The 17,675-nt window shown below is 38.0% G+C and overlaps 1 protein-coding gene across 2 annotated transcripts in view; it reads left to right on the top strand.

The window, feature by feature from the left end:
- The window catches only part of LOC128859126 (uncharacterized calcium-binding protein B0563.7), a 30,901-nt gene that overhangs the window by 1,938 nt on the left and 11,288 nt on the right, over window positions 1–17,675 (top strand). The window lies entirely within an intron of this gene.

Genomic DNA, 17,675 nt, shown 5'->3' with positions numbered 1-17,675 from the left:
ATAATCGAAAAAAAGATATTGAAATATTATTAAAAGTTTTTGTATGAAATAAATTTAAGATTTTAGAAAAATTTCGTATGGGAATTTTCTTTTGGTCACACGTAAAACTGCATCTTTATAAGCATATATAAATAAAATCATGAAATTATGGCCACAGGCGCCCTTAATTCATTATTAATGAGTGAATTTTAATTTTTACAGCAAAATGAGTTCCCTAGAAATAGATTGGCGTAGAGTTCATTTTACAAAAATAATAGCTTTCCTTTAAATGCGTTATTAATCAAAAACTGTGAAGCATTTTTTTACATTTCACCCGCAATGCTTTCGTATTTAGTTTTCACTTTCACTATTTCTTTTCACATTTTACAGTTGGTCGCCTTAGGCTTAATCGACCCACACACTGAGCACTTAGCTAGTCTTCGTTATAACATTTAAATCCTCAATTTGAAACAGTAAACCTGCACTGCCCTAAACATGTCACTTTACGTATGCGTGCATATATGTGTGTCAGCGCACATACGTAGGCGTTTAAGTGCTTGTACGCACACGGCAGGCATTCATGCATATGTATTGTAGACACGTATCTACCTATGTGGCCATTTGAATATTTCCCCTCTAGACGCATCTCCTCCATTACACACAGCTTACGGCCATTTTGTATAACCTAACTATCGGAGTTTTTTAATATGTACGAGTACCAACAAATAACTAGTGGGCGGTATTTGGTTTATTTTATCAAACGTGTGCTTGTATTAGAAAACTAAAATTGATATTTTAACTGCATTGCTTTTCTTAAATGCAGATTTAAGTCAAGGATTTGTGCATTTTAATGATTTTCGAATATTTCGGTAATGCTACAGGCGGATGTGCTTATTTGTAAACTCTGTTTATTCAACTTTTATATCGTTATAGGCTGAAATGGGGGATGACAGCTTGAGAAAGAAACATAAACTTAATAAAGTATTTTTTATACTACGAAAATCTTGTAAAACCCATGAAAAATGAAAATGAAATTAAAATAATTAAGTAGTAAGATACACAAAGCTGCTTAAAAAACTTAAATTGCTTAACTAATGATCTCCTCACATGCCTACTCAGAATCAACTCATCTAACAACTCTTTCCTTTTCATCCAACACGATAAAAATAGCAATTTTTCTGGGAATACTACCAGTTCATACGACATTTTGTGTTGCACTCTGGCTTAGTTTTCTCTCCAGGGCATAAATCAAAATGAGCCATCCCCATATTTTCCAAATGAGAATGGCTCATTTTGAATATTCCATTTATGACTATATCTAATTAACATAAGATTAAACATTTTTTATTTACTTATTTACATTCCATTTTTAAAATGAAGAATTTGGCCTGCCTGCCTGGCATCTTCTGAATTCATCAAGTAATGTAACCATTTCTTTCAGTCAGGGCAATGCACTAATGAAGATCTGACTAGAATGTTTGGCATCTAAAACGCTTCAACCAGTTTAGGGGTAACCTCATTTGTATTCGAAGCCCGAAGCTCTTAGATATATCTCAAGAATTAGCTTTTTAAGGAATGTTGCGTGAGAAAATCTAATAAATTAAGTTGAGTTGATTTGAGTTGGGTTCTTGAAGAGTTTAGTTGCCAAGCAGATTTTGCTGTTGCCAAAAGCTGTTATTCGGATCTGGGGTGTTCGGCCAGGCTTCTAAGATTTAAATTGTTTGATCAGAATATCATCTTTTGATGAGCTCAATTACCCGGTGAATTCAATTTCTTACCTTTGGCCTAATTTAAATTTAAGAAATTTTCTTAAAATTTTTTCTTATACACGTATTTATTTATTTTTTAATTTACACCGATGAAAATGGTGACACTATAAGTAATTCCAAATTTAATCAGTTTTAAGCTTCATAAGTTAGGCTCAGAATATGCTTTTTGATGAATTTAATTGAATGAATATTTCAAATATTTATATTTCAATATTTCAAATTTTTATTTCAATATTTTTAAATTTTTATTTCAATATCTCAAATTTTATTTTTTTCCAAAACTCTCTTATTTAAGGCATTCATTTTTGCGCGATTTAAATTTAATAATTCGTATCAAATTTTTATAGTATTTTCTACATCTACGTATGCATATTCATTTTTTGACCGCTAAAAATTATTTTGCCATCAGTATTTTTAGATTTACAAAGTTTTCAACCGCGAAAGTTGAATATTTAAGTTAAGAAGTATTTTTTTTTTTATGAATGAGGTAATGCCATAAAAACGCGCCAAAAAATTGCTACGTATTTTCTAATTTTAATATCTCTGCTCCTTCTTTTGGTGCCTTTCATTTACTTTTACTCATTTTTCTTCAATGACTGCTTCGGTATTCTACATATTTTGAAGTGTTTTGACTTGCCAGAAATGCAAAAATGTACACTTAGCAGACATACACTTCAAGTTTTGCTTGTAAAAATGCTGGCGAAATCTAATTTTTTTCCTTTGCACCCACTGCTTCAATTTCAATAGTTTTTTGTAATAATATAATCCCTCATTGCTTTATTTTAACATTTGTTTAATACCAATTACTTTAGAAATAAAGAAGCACCATTTAGTCGTGCAATATGCTTAGGGCTTGCCATAACGATGCAGCTATCGGCAAAAGCCATACTATTTATCATACCCTTCACTAAGCTAAGCCAATTTAATTTATAATAGCTTAACACATCTCTCCCTCACTAAACTCCACTCAGATACTTGCTATACTTGCTCACTTCCGTTGCTTAACTTTCATACCGTTATTTTTGTTATTTTTGCTTTGTATTTTGGGCGAGTTGTTGTTGCTGCTGTATTGTATTTAACTTTTAATTAGCTCTGACCAAAAGGTAGGTGCGCACTGATAGCTGAACAAAAGGTTGATACTCGTAAATGTGCTTATATACAAAAAAAAAAACATAACAAAGGAAAACTTGTTGAGGTTATTGTGGGACATTTTTGATGGCCGGGAGTTTTTATTTTGGTAAAATACTTACTTTTATCTTAAGTACATGAAACAAAAGCTTTCTGTTCAGGATTAGTTCTAAATAAAAAAAAATATTAAAGGAAAAATACGAAATAGTATTGATTTTTGTCAAGTTATAACAAAGCCTGGTTTTACTTTATTTATGCCGATTGTATCGGTTAAAGAGAGAGCTCTTCTTTAAAAATAAACACGTGTCCTCGCAATTCAAGCGGAAGTTCAAGAATTCCCATTTTATTCAGAGTTGCATTTTTTCCAAACAGATAATACAAGCTTAACCTACGTTCACAATAAAATGATGCATGTAGAAATACGTTATTCTAATAATTTACATAAAAATTTGTTCCTTTACAACTCGGCCAATTCTGACAAAGGATCGACCATAGTTAGAACTCAAAGTGGCTAGTCACTGCGCAGAGGATCGTTTTCTGGCTCGTCGGCACCCCCTGCCGGCAGCTGTCGCCATTTCCTTATCCGGTGAGCTTCAATCACCCCATCATAAGGTAACTGGGTTAACTGGCAGTTATTTATGTCTCTAATGACATATCTATCGTTCCCCAATATTTTATGGATGACATAAGGGCCTTTATATTGTGGAATCAGTTTTTTGTTACTCCCGACTGTCGTATCGACGTTCCTCACGACGACGTAGTCACCTATGCCGTATGTCTTAGTCCCGATGTGGTTATTGCAAGAGCGTTTGGTATCATATTCCAGTCTAGCTTGGATAGATGTGGATGCATTTCTGCGCAACTTTACCAAGTCCCGTCTATCATCTGGGCATAACTTGTCCTGAAAAAATTCAGTGAATTCGTCTACGACAACTCCTCTTTGCTCAACACCGAACAAAAGACGACTGGGTGTATCACGACATGTGCTATGAGTTGAGTTATTTATAGCATACTCCACCTCAAGTAGCCTTTTAACCCAGTCATCATGGTTTATTTCGTCAGTTAGTTTCCCCAACATACATTTCAATATCCTATTCACCCTTTCCACTTGCCCGTTGGCCTGCGGAGAGGCAACGGAGACCTTTACATGACCTATGTTTTGCTTTATTAGAAAAGCACCAAACTCCATAGACGTGAAGCAGGACCCTCTGTCACTTATGATTCGCCTTGGACGGCTGTAGTAGCTGAAGTATTTCTCAAGAGCGGCAATCACTTCTCGAGTACTGGTTGAGTTGGTTGGGTAGAGTTTGACGAATTTCGTAAATGCGTCAACTACCACTAAGATGTGTTTCCGTTTTGATTTGATCGACGGTAGTGGACCGAAATGGTCTATATGGACGGTGTCAAACGGTAATGGAGTTTTGGGGATGGAATACAAGGTCCTCTCCCTGGCCGATGGAGGTGTAGCGTACATTATGCATTTTAGGCAGTTTCTGATAAATCTTTCTGTTTTCATTCGCATGTTCGGAAACCAGTAGTACAGGCAGAGTTTGTTAAGGGTTTTCTCAACCGATAGATGGCCCAACTTTTCATGCATTAGTTGTATAATGTTATACTCCATCTCGTAGGGTACGTACAGTGCTTTCTTACCATTTGCCATTTCCCTATATACAAGTCCGTCTACTAAAACGTAATGATTTAGATGTTCATTTTCTAAACGATTACGTATTGATTCAATAGCTTTGTCCCGCTCCTGAGCGACCTGTAGTTGGAATTCGACGTCGTCTGCGTTTATGATGTGGGCGATCTCTCGCCTGCTTAGGGCATCAACTTGGCCCATGGAGGCTCCTCGTCTATGTTTTATTTTATAATTATAATTTTCGAACTCCAGAGCCCATCTGGCTATTCGAGGGTTCAATTGTTTTTTCTCCAAGGTCATTGTCAGTGAATTACAGTCGGTAACTATTGTGAAGGGTATACCCTCCAAATAGGGCCTACACCTTCTCAACGCGTATATTATAGACAGAGCTTCTAATTCAAAACTATGATACTTTGCTTCGGCGCTGGAAGCAGTTTTAGAAAAATATGAAACAGGGTGAAACTTTTTGTCATCTTGGCGTTGCAGCAGTACGGATCCGAAGCCTATGCTACTAGCGTCGCAATGTAGTTCCGTTTCCCGTTCCGGACTATAAATAGCCAGGACTGGGCCTTTTACTAACCTAGACTTAAGCTCGTTAAAGGCATCAAGGCATTTTTCGTCGAAGCTAAATGCCGAATTTCTTCTGAGTAGGTTTTGCAGTGGTTTGGCGATCTGAGAAAAGGACGGCACGAAGCGACGAAAATATGAAAATAGGCCAATACACGATTGTAATTGTTTTGGATTAGTAGGTATTGGAAAATTCTGTATACTCTTAATATGGGAGTCATTTGGCCGTATTCCTGTATGAGTCACAGTATATCCTAAGTAGTCAATTTCCTCATATCCGAATTTATATTTGTTTAAATTAAGTTCCAAATCCCGAAGGGCAAGTCGTTCTAGTACGGCTTGAAATAAATTTTCGTGTTCTTTGAAGTTCTCGGTTGCAACAAGAATGTCGTCCATGTAGATGATGATTTTTCTATCGTCGATCATATCTCGGAAGATGTTATTTATGAAACGTTGGAATACTGCGGGAGAGTTCTTCAGACCAAAAGGCATTTTTAGATACTCGTATTGGCCATTTGGGGTCACGAATGCGGTGAGCTTGATCGACTCAGGAGCCATCTGCACTTGGTGAAATCCGCTCTTCAGATCGAGTACCGAGAAGAATTTCTTGTTCTCCAGGTAATCAATACAGTCGTCAATCAGGGGTAATGGGTAGTTATCCCTTACGGTTAATTTATTTAATGCCCTATAGTCTACACACAATCGTATTTTCCATTCTTTTTCCTTACTAGTACGATAGCAGAAGCATACGGAGAGTTGCTGGGTCGTATTATTCCATCTTGGCGCAGTTCGTCTATGATAGCTTGCACTTGGCTTCGCTCAGCGTAAGAGAGCCTGCGGGAAGCGCAATGAAATGGAACGTCGCTGGTCAAATGTATTTTCATTTCCTAGTTGGACGGTTCGGCTTTCACGCTATTGCTGAAGTAGGTATCGTCAATGAGTCGTTTTAATACGTCTCGCTGATGTTTGCCCAGTTTGGGGCCTATGTCAACGTCGTTGGCTTTGCGAGAAATGTCGATGTTAAAAATGTCGGGTAATTCAGAAGGTATGCTATAGGAATTAGGTTTACTTTGGTGGAGTTCGTCACCAGAGTGCTTCGGCATAGTAGTGGCAGGGTGTATGTCGCAGCCAATTACTGGTTGAGTAGTCACAGATGCATACGACTTAGATCTATCTCTTATTTCTAATAATTTTTCCTTGCTATATCTCTTAATACCATTTCTTAATTCAATATTGAAAATTCTCAAGAAGTCACGTCCCAAAATAACTGGTATGTTCATACTTTCATTCGCTATAATATTTAATTCAACTTCGTTTGATTTATTTAAAAATTGTATTTTACATTTCACTTTTTTTTTTATAAGTAAATTTGTTCCTCCAATGCCTTTATAATGGGATATGTTTCCATTGAACTGCTCTCCTACCAGCTCTTTTGGGACGAGTGACGCTTTTATGAAGCTAACCGGACTGCCGGTATCGAATAGAGAAAAAACTTGATTACATATTGTTTCCCTAGTCAATTGGAACGATATACTTACAAAATTAAATGCGCCAATAGCGCCGCCTTCATAATCTGCTTCATTTTCAATAAATGCCACGTCATCCCGTGGTTTTAAAACTTTAGCTGGATTCGGGCAGGAACGGTGGTCATGGCCTACTAGCCAACAGCGGAAGCAGGACCCGTCAGGTCGTAGTGGATATGGGCAATTGGGTTTCATGTGCCCATACCGCGAGCAATTAAAGCATAGAGTTGAGTCTGCTTTCGGCTTTGCTGTTCGCCGCTCAATGTTTGTTGTTGTTGATGGTTGTTTTGCGTTTGTTGTGTTGGGCTGCTTGCTTCCAACACCTGTGACGTTGGCCGGCGTAAATTTCTGTTGATAGCGGTTCACCAGTGTTTTCAATTCATCGATAGTGCGTGCCATCATCAAGAGTTGAATATTTGAGACTGAGTTCCCCATACCATCGATGATGAAGTCAATGAGCTCAGTTTCATCGATATTGGCTCGTTTTGCCAAAGCTTGCATATGCAATATGTAACAGTGGATCGACTCGTCTTTTTTCTTCCACTTACGCTGCGCTAACATTCTGTAAATTTCTTGCCGCGTGAATGCTTTTCCAAACTCGGCGGTCAATGCCGTCTTTAAAGAGTCGTAATTTAGTGCGGTTGTGGTTGACAAGAAGACTCGTGCCGTTCCTTTTAAAGAACGGCGGAGTGCCAGTAGTTTGAGGCTATCGTCTGCTCCTGATGTATTCATAATCTCCTCGAAATCGCGTAAAAAGTGGAGAACTGAGTATGACACGTCATCACCGTTGAACTTTGGGAGAGCGAGCTCGATATCTCCGAAATCTAAACGGCGCCTGTTTTCTTTGGGGACTCGGCACTCAAGTTCTTCCATCCGTTTCCTCAGTGTTAGAATTTCGATTCTTTTCTTCAATGCTATGACCTCTTCGTCTAAGTCACGAAGCGTTGGCGTGTCTCGCTGGTCCTTATTCATCTCTCCGGCAGTGTTTGTGGTGGCGGCGGTAGTGCCAATAGCGGCGACGGCAGTATCGGAATCGGCATCTGTAGTAGTAGTTGATTGATTATAGGCGGCAGCGGCAGTACAATCGAACGGAATCGAGGAGTTCAAGGCGTCTGTTCCATTGTTGACAGCACCATCACTGTCGGAATCGGCAACGTCTTCAGGAGCAGAGCTCGCGGCACCTTCTCCAGTTCCCACCACGCTCCGCAGAAGGTTGCGCAACTGTTGTGCTGTGGCTGATGGTGGGAATTCCACTCCTGCCTCACTTAGTGCGTTCGCCAAATCCTGTCTCGGGTTTTTTTCTTTTGTTTTGCCTTATTTTGCTTATAAAGTTGTTATGTTAAGTGTGGCTGGGCGCAATTGGCAACAGTTGCGCCTGTCCTTCGATTTTTCTGTTGTTATTTATTTTGTGATCACTGCTCCTACAAAAAAATACTGATTAACGACGATTCTCTTATTCCATCCCTTCATGTTCTTGATGTGCTGGATAATATATTTTTTAAAGTTTGGAGGTCGTGAGACATGAGCAACTAATCCAATCGAAACCCTTTCTAAATACCATCTCCAATTATAATAAGCAGGATGCGATTCCGATCAGTTGGCATTAAACTGTCAACCATGTTTTGTTCTTTTTTTGCAGTAGTCTCCAAGTTGCTATTCAAAACCTAAACCGCACATAGTAGCGCCATTTTGTTGCACTGCTCATGAGTAATACTCCAATTCTACTGAAGCATAATTGGTCACAGCATTTTGGTATGTGATAAGTTTGATCAAGTCCCACATTGTGAAACCCGAAGAGAATATTATTTGTCATATCTTCATCTCGCTTTCATTGTTGTTGCTGTAGTAGTTTACAAAACTCTGCCCAGTGCAGGGAGTTCATCGGTTGTTGTAAGCCTAGGAAAAAGGCTGTTTGACAGTTAAAGGGCAAGTGAAGTAGTGGTTAGGGTCATATCCATCACGCCGGACATGTTGAGTGGGTTCCTCGCCGTCGTTTCTACCGATATAGGAAAGCTTAATTTTTGTAGTATTCTTCCCTTGCGAACAGTGCAAGGTAAATATAGCGGTGGTTATCTATTTAGTAAATTTTTTGCCTTCGTTTTGCAGCATTTCTCACATTCTCATTACACCTTCATTAAGAGAAAGAGCTAAATGTGTAACTGATGATATGAAAAAGTCTCACTACGCAACGGAACCCCCAGTGATCCGATTTTCACAATTTGGACATGAGCTTTTGTTGTTTTTTCGTTAAAAAGATTCACACCCGCTCTCTGCTCTCACTATCAGCAGACAATTATCGAAACACCTAAGAAAACAACGACAACGAACGAAAATACAATAGCTGAGAGCCACCGTCAAAAACTCAAGCATATTTATGCATAACTTTTTCCCATTTATTTTACCAAAAAACGAGAGTTAAAAACTAAAACAAAAAAATTTATAAATCAAAGTAATAAATTAACCTAAGCGCGGTTGTTTCTCACTCTTTTATACTAAAATGTTGTAAATTAACATAAAATACCAAACGAAACAGCTTTTAAACCAACGAAGTGACAACTGCCGTAATTATGTGGGCATAAAAAGTGGGGAAAATGCAGAGAGTAGGGATTGTGGAGCTAATGAGGTTGGCTGGTATATAATGTGTGTGGTGAAAAGGGATGTTTAATAGTTAAGCTCCTGAGGCTGGGTAAAAATATAATATTAACAGTACATAAATTTTGTGGGATTATGTTAACATAGGTTCTTCGTTTTATATTAATGGTATTTACCATAAATTTTGTGGAAAAGGTTTTGAAAGCATACAGTCGAAATACATAAGTATGCATATCAGTTTGTTAATTTAAACTTATTTTTTAAATAGAAAATTATATATTTTTTTATATAATTACAATTAGATTTAACATTAAAATACGCACAAGCAATGCTCCTGTTATGTACAGTTATGCAGTTTTCAAGTACTTTCCAATGACATATGTATATGGTTTTGTTGTTTTGGTTTTTTTAATTCAAAGTTAAGTATAATTCATTTACAATTTCAATTATTTCAGCAATAACGAAATTTTGTTTATTATTAAAATTAATGTTACTATGAAGCCCTGGATAGAGTACAGTACAGATAAATTTCCCGTTTAGTCGTTTCCACAGCGCCTTTTCAAACAGCTCAGCCACACAATTCGTTGCGTCCACGTCCACGGCTAGAACTCGACTGCCTGCCAGTTTTGCTCACTCTCTCTCGTACTCCTCGTTCCCACACTCGGCCATTCTGTACTACTCATCTACCTCAGATGAGCTACCGTCTTCTGTTTCCCCATTCTCACTAAAATCAGATAGTTCGCCTTCTTGCACTCATGCTTTCATCTTATCCGCACTTGTTGTTGTTGAAACGGGTCCCTCTCCATCTCCCATCTTTTCAACTTTATAACGATCAAACCCCTTCGATGCTACTACTCTGTACGGACCCAAAAACTTCGGTTTGATTTTAAGGCCGACTCCGAACTGCGTGCGTTCGATCGCCACAAGATCATTTATTTTGTAAACCGTTGCCGCCTTACGTTTTCGATTGAATTGCTTTCGGTTTTCTTCTTGAATTTTACATATGACCTTCTTTGCGTTCTCACGTGCTTCTTCTCTACCTTTGTTGAACCCATCAATCCAATCCTCCTCTACCAATTGCATAATTTTCTCTTCGTTTTTAGTTCTCATCTTAACTCCCACCAACAGTTCGAACGGCGTTGATTGAATAGCTCGGTGAAACGTGTTATTTAATACCCTTTGTAGAACAGGCACTTGTTGAAACCATTTATCTAATTTGTCTACGCAGAGCTTCGTTAGTACAGATATGATCGTTGAGTTCAGCCTCTCCACCTGACCGTTACCTCTGGGAACTCCTGCAGTAATGTGCACAAGCTTTACACCGTGATCCTCGCAGTAACATCTAAATACATTTGAAATAAAAGCGCCGCCACGATCTGCGATTACTCGGTTGGGGTAACCAAACGTATCTGCCACTATTTCAAACTTTTTGACAACTTCCTCGACGTTGAGTGTTTTGGTTAGAAAAAGCCAACAAAATTTTGTAAGACTATCTATCATTGCGAAAATATATCGATACCCCTTCGCTGTTGTAGATAAAGGACCTAAATGGTCAACGTGGAAAGTTTCTAGTGGTTGTTCCCCTTTCGGTATGGGATTGAGAAAAGACTCTTTTTTTCCATGTTTTCTCCCTGTTAAGATGCATTTCCCACAGGAAGCGATGCACGAATCGATTCTTTTGGCTACGTTAGGTATAAAATACTCACGCTCAATTTTTTCTTTGGTCTTTTGGTGGTGAAAGTGGCCATCTTCATGCGCTGCCCTAACAATGGTATTTTTCAACTGCTCTGGAACGACATATAAGAAAGAATTATTTACATTTTTATACAAAATTCCATGTTGGACTACATAGTCTTTATATGGTCCATGTTTCAATGCTTCAATTATAGCACATATCTTTTCGTCTTTTAATTGCGCTTGACGTAACCGAATTGATATGCTGTCTGTTTGCGCGCAAAGGGCTACTGGATTTCGGCTGAGAGCGTCAGCATGTCTCATTCTGGTACCGGAGCGATGTTCAACCTCGTATTGATAATCTTCCAGTAAAAGGGCCCAACGTGCAATGCGAGTAACCAAGTCCTTTTTCTTTAAGGTAAGAGCAAAAGCTTTACAATCAGTTACCAATTTGAAAAAGTGTCCTAGTAGATAAGTGTGAAACTTTTTAACCGCTTGAACCACTGCTAACACCTCTAATTCGTAGCTTGAATACTTCGCTTCAACGTCGCTTGTTTTTCTGCTCATAAAATATACCGGATGTAACTCCTCGTCCTCGCAGCTCTTCTGCATCAACACTGCGCCGTATCCGTGCTGACTTGCATCTGTGTGTAGTTCGGTGTACTGACCGTATTCAAAAATCTTCAAAATTGGAGGGTTCACTAATTTCATTTTAAGCTCATTAAAAGCGTAGGTTTCATTTTCCCCAAAATTAAATTTTATCCCGTTTCTTAAAAGTTGACTTAATGGTCTCGCTATAACTGCGTAATCTGGGATAAATTTACGAAAATACCCCGTAAGTCCCAGAAAACTCTGCACCTGCTTTGTAGTTCGCGGCTGTGGAAAATTCATAACGGCCTTGATTTTGTATGGTGAAGGAGAAATCTCACCTGCCTTCACAAGGTGGCCCAAATACTCGACTTCAGCCTTTAAAAACTGACACTTTGACCATTTAATCGACATACCATTTTGCTCGGTGCATTTTAAAACCATCTTCAACCGCTGCAAACCTTCATCTCTTGTTTTAGCGGGTATAATTAAATCGTCGATGTAAACGATAACGATATTTTCATTTATTAATTTCCTGAAAACGTAGTTTATGTAACGTTGGAATACGCTGGGTGAATTACATAACCCAAAGGGCACGCGCTGAAATTCGTACTGCCCCTTTTGCGTAACGAAGGCAGTGTACTTTCTACTCGCTGGTTCTATATCCACGTGAAAAAATCCATTCTCCAGATCGATCGTACTGAATACAAATGCTCCCTGCAGCTTGTCTAATTGGTCTTCAATAATGGGAAGCGGATAGTGGTCACGCCTGATTCTTTTATTTAGCTCGCGGAAATCTATACATAAACGATGCGAGCCGTCCTTCTTTTTTACGAGAACCACTGTACTAGCGTAATCGGATGAACTTCCCGTTATGATTTCTTTCTGCAGCCATTCTCGTACTTGCTCATCAATGATATTTTGCTCGTAGGGTGGAAATCTCCTTGGTCTTTGGAAAACCGGTACCTCGTCTAAAGGGATGATTTTCATTTGAACAGGTAATTGCTCAGGCACTTCTGGTGAGTATTCTTTAACCATTTTGCGAATCTCGTCTACCGCAGATTTGTCGCATGCAATAGAAAAATCAAGTTCGCTATCCCCCGCTTCCAGTTCAATATCAGCTAATAGACATGATCTTATTTCATCAGGAGTGCATTCTTTAGATTCACCAACCTTTTTCACCATCGTCAACTTACCGGCCTCTATTTTTACAACCGCCTGTCGAATTATGTTTGCACCCAATAAAAGATTATATTTCATACACCTATCATTCACGATGTGAGTTTCAACGTCAGTGTAGATCTCGCCATTTATTTCCATGTTGAGTTTGCAGGCACCTTTAGTGTGCACCTTAGAGCCCAAACCAGCCACGGATATTGATTTAGTTCTGTCAAAAGACATCGGTTTAATTAATATATTTTCATCACCGACTCTTTGATCACGCAAATGTCGCTTCCAGTGTCCAGCAAACTGTCGATGATGACCCTGTTGACCTTCACTGGAACACACATATTGTTGACCGAAACGACATTCACCAGAGATGACTTTGTTGCTTTTGGACAGTCGTTACGCTTATGACCGAAGTCATTACATCCGAAGCACTTTGGACCTTTCTCTTTTTGAGGACACATATGAAACTCATGTTCTCTCGAACCGCAATTAAAACAGTAACGTGATTTAATTCTTGATTGCATTGTTTTGTTTTTGTCCGCATAAGCAACCTGCGTTTTCTCTTTTGGTTGACTCTCACTCTTTTTTATTTTCTCATATATTATTAGTTTTTCTTTGAATTCCTGTATAGAATTTGAACCGTACAAAATCGCTTTACCGTTTGCCGAATCGTTTATACCCTGTATGACATAACTTATAATAGAAGGAACGTCCACTTCTGCTTGTGATGCTATGTCAATCATTTTGTACAAATATTCACGGCAGCTTTCGTCGTGACTCTTTCTTGTTGTTGCCATTTTACTATGTACGTCAGCTGCGTTAATTCTGGGCTTAAACTCCGCATATAGCGAAGCTTTTAACTGAGAATATGAGCGAGGTTTGGCTTCACATTCGATGTACAGTTTTGCCGTACCGCTAAGCGATCTTTTACAAAATACGTAACGCTGTAAATCTGTCCAACGGAAAGTTTCGGCATAGCTCTCAAAATCTTGCAGCCATACCTGCACGCTCATAGTTTCGTCACCGGTGAATTTTTTAATTATTCCCTCGATATCGTTAAAATTAATTTTTGCTGTACTTGTACTGCCTCCTGCTCCTTCTTCCAGACGCGTAGAATTCGGCATAGTTACTTCGAAGTCAGCTTCGCGGTTGCTGCTTTGCAACTGTCTTCTTCTGCGACCGCTCATTTACATTACTTTCGCGCTAACAAAAACTGGGCTTTTTTGTTTTTTTTTTTAACAGGAATATATCCCGGTTGAGCCCCCACGATATGGTTTTGTTGTTTTGGTTTTTTTAATTCAAAGTTAAGTATAATTCATTTACAATTTCAATTATTTCAGCAATAACGAAATTTTGTTTATTATTAAAATTAATGTTACTATGAAGCCCTGGATAGAGTACAGTACAGATAAATTTCCCGTTTAGTCGTTTCCACAGCGCCTTTTCAAACAGCTCAGCCACACAATTCGTTGCGTCCACGTCCACGGCTAGAACTCGACTGCCTGCCAGTTTTTCTCACTCTCTCTCGTACTCCTCGTTCCCACATGTATGCCAAGCAAATTGTGCCACCGTGCCGAATGCAAATTGATGCGTGACTACCAGTCGGTATAGCCCGGGTCCGAAACCCAGTGTGGACATGAGACACCGAATTATAAAAAAGGTGTTTTCTAATAGCTGCTGCCTTTCGATAGACAATAGCAAATATCCGAATGCATTTCTACTATGAAAAAGCTGCTCGTGAAAAACCATCTGTCGTTCAGAGGCAGCGTAAAACTGCAGGCCCCTCCATTTGGGGGAAACATCAAGACGAATACCACAAATCGGAACAGGAGGTCGGTCAAACACTCTAACCTGAGTAGTCTAGTTAGGGGGAATTGAAAGAAAGGAATCTTTTAACGAGTTTTATGGATTTAGTTTGAAAACATCGAGTTTCAGTTATTTACTTTCTTCTAAAGCACAATACTTCCTAAATACTGTGCCCAAGTTTCAAGGAGATCAGACAAATACTTACGGAGGTATTTGACTTTAACCAAAATAGCCTAGTAAGGGTAAATTGAAAGAAAGGAAACTTTTAACGAGATTTATAGATTTAGTTTGAAAACATCGAGTTTTGGTTTTTTAGGTGGTTAGGGGAACTCGATCAAATAGAAAATAGTCTCTAGGAGCCATATAAATAAATCGGTGGCCCCTTATTTTTAAATTTATTTCATTTCGAGTTAATGATTTTTACCAAATCACCATCTAAAAATACGTTTTTATGCCCTCTTTTTACTATACTTACCTCGGCACACGTTGCAATTTCATTCTGTTTATTGTGATAGTACATTACTGTAATTTTCACGCTCATTTTCTACTGCACACGGAAAATTTTATAGCATGTAAAAAGCATCGGTTAACACTTTGGCAAAACAATAAAAGTTCTGATTGCTTTTCTTAACAATGTTTCGACCCTTTTCAAAGTGCTCTACATAAAATATAATATTTATGGGATTCGTTAGTTTCCACTAAAAACTTTATCATTTAAGCAATGTACATATATATTGCGCTACTCGTGTACTCAAATAAATATTTGTATTATCGCTGGTGAAATTTTAGTTAAAAAGGGTGTGCTGATTATTGTTATGCCATGCTCGTTAAATTAAGTCTAGAAAGATTTCTTGAGGCCTGTTTTTTTATTTTCACAAGTGATAATTTATATGCTTTTTAAAACATTAGGATTTGTATTTTTGCAGTTACTCAGGAAATATATTTTTACTATTAACAGCAACAAATTGCTTTGAGTACCCAGAACAGCAAAAGATGCGCGCAGGACTTTTTTCGCATGACATTTTTCCTAATGATTAATGAGCTGCATTTCAACGCAGCATCTGCGTGGTTCGTACATACTTTGACGACGGTTGTTTTCTCAAGCATGTCACTGGTGGCAAATTATTTACTTTGGCGTTTTGTGAAAAGAGGCTATTACGGAAGAGAACAAATGAATTGTTTACAGTATCCAAACAGCTCTCATTATGCTAGAAAAAAGTATATAGAAATATGCACAAAGTATAAATATGAAAATAGGTAAAACAGATTTTTTAAAATATAAATATACTTTTAACTAACAAGCCGCCAGCACTGCATCCTATATAGCTACCCAAAATTCTATCTTCCATAAGAACTGTGCCGCTAATCTAGAGGAAAGCTGAATACGAAATGCTTGTCAAATTTGTCATAATTTTTTATTTACAATTTGTTATTTGCTATATTTTATAAAAACCTATTAAACCGTAGAGTGGAAAAAATTAAGCATCGTGCAGTGATTGAATTTTTATTTTTGGAAAGCTTAAAAGCAAATTCCCTTTGAACGAATATTAAAAGTGTATAAGGACTTTTTGCCATCAATTAGTACAGTAGAAAGATGGGTTGCTGAATTTAAAGGCCTTGTAGACGATTCACATCAAGTATGTGCAAAAATAGCAGCAACACCAGAAGTCGTAGAAAAAATACAAGATATCCTATTGGAAAATCGTCGAGTGACTGAAAGAGATTAAGTAGAAGCCCTAGGCAGCTCATTGGGCAGTGTAAGAAATATTTTGAGTGGAATATTGAGTTTCAGAAAGCTGTGTGCACAATGGGTGCCGTATTTGCTAACAATGGAACGAAAACATATTCGAATGTGACTTTCTCAGCAACATTTAGCGCATTTTCAAAAGTGTGAAGTGGATTTTGTACATCGATTCATCACTATGGATAAGTTTTTGGCCTATTACTACGAGCCAAATCAAAACAAGAGGCTAAAAGTTGTCTGAACCTGGTTCTTCGGCTCCGAAATGAGTTCGTGTCCAGAAATCGGCCAAGCAGGTGTTAGCATCAGATTTTTGGGAAGCAAAAGGAAGTTCGTTTGTCGATTACTTGCAAACTGGTAAAACAATAAATTCTGAATAATATTGTAACCTTTTAGACTGACTGGTAAAACAATGAATTCTGAATAATATTGTAACCTTTCTTCAGCTGAAGAAAAAATTGGCCTGGTTTGAAATTTCATAAAGCTATCTGGAGGATTTGTACAAATCCATTCGTCAACGTATTTACTATATTTGGCGGTCTTCATAAAATTAGCGCCACTGAAGGTATTTACTGTAATATTCCCACGGCAGTTGGTTCTACGTTACCGGAACGCCCGGGTTTATATCCGGCCAAGGACTGTCACTCCTGCAGCAGTCTCCGTACATGTTTATGCTGCTACAACAACTGTAATATTTATGCTTTCTATTACTTTGCAAAATTTGGTCTACACATGAAGTAGAGGAAATATAGCAGACCCTATAAGAATATATTCTTGTCCTATGTACTTATGTATGCACAAAAACGTTATACACATACTTTACATATGTATGTATTTATGCCCTCGTGTTGAAAACTGTAAATAACAGCCATAGCACGTCTAGTCCACATGGTTGCATATCACAGCAGCAATAAGAAAATACACAAAAATACACCTGAGTCTTCTCATTTTCCTTTTACATGTATTAATTCTATATATTTTTGCTTTTATTCTCATTTTCATTACACTACGTGACATATATACATACATACATATATACTTTCCATCAAGTTAATATTATATTATATATCACTGCTACAAGGCAGTGCAGACAAGCAACGCCGCTCAAGCGCTATTATAAATGCACCAGCAGGCGACTTGGCAACTTTTACATAAACGAAGCAGCAGTCCGCTGCCAGCATCAACTTTGTCAGCAACTTTATAGAGTTATTGCAACTTTGCTGATGATCAACACCTAGAGTGTGAAGAGTGTTCTCACTGCAGCAGCAAAAAGTTGGCAAAGCAGGCAAATTTTGCGAATATGAAATATGGACGATGTAATGTTAAGAATTGAAAACAAACCAGTATCAGATTAGTCCTTTCCTTCCTACTCGTGCTGTGAATTGCCGCGAACTGGAAAGATCACCCCAAACCGGTACGGAAAAAAAAATTATACCACATATCGTCAAAATTTAAGTAGGATTGTATTGGTGATTTCAAAAAAAATCTACACAGCCATT

The sequence above is a fragment of the Anastrepha ludens genome, chromosome 3 (genome assembly GCF_028408465.1).
Source record: "Anastrepha ludens isolate Willacy chromosome 3, idAnaLude1.1, whole genome shotgun sequence".
Taxonomy (NCBI): domain Eukaryota; kingdom Metazoa; phylum Arthropoda; class Insecta; order Diptera; family Tephritidae; genus Anastrepha; species Anastrepha ludens.
This window is presented reverse-complemented; position numbering and strand designations above follow the sequence as displayed.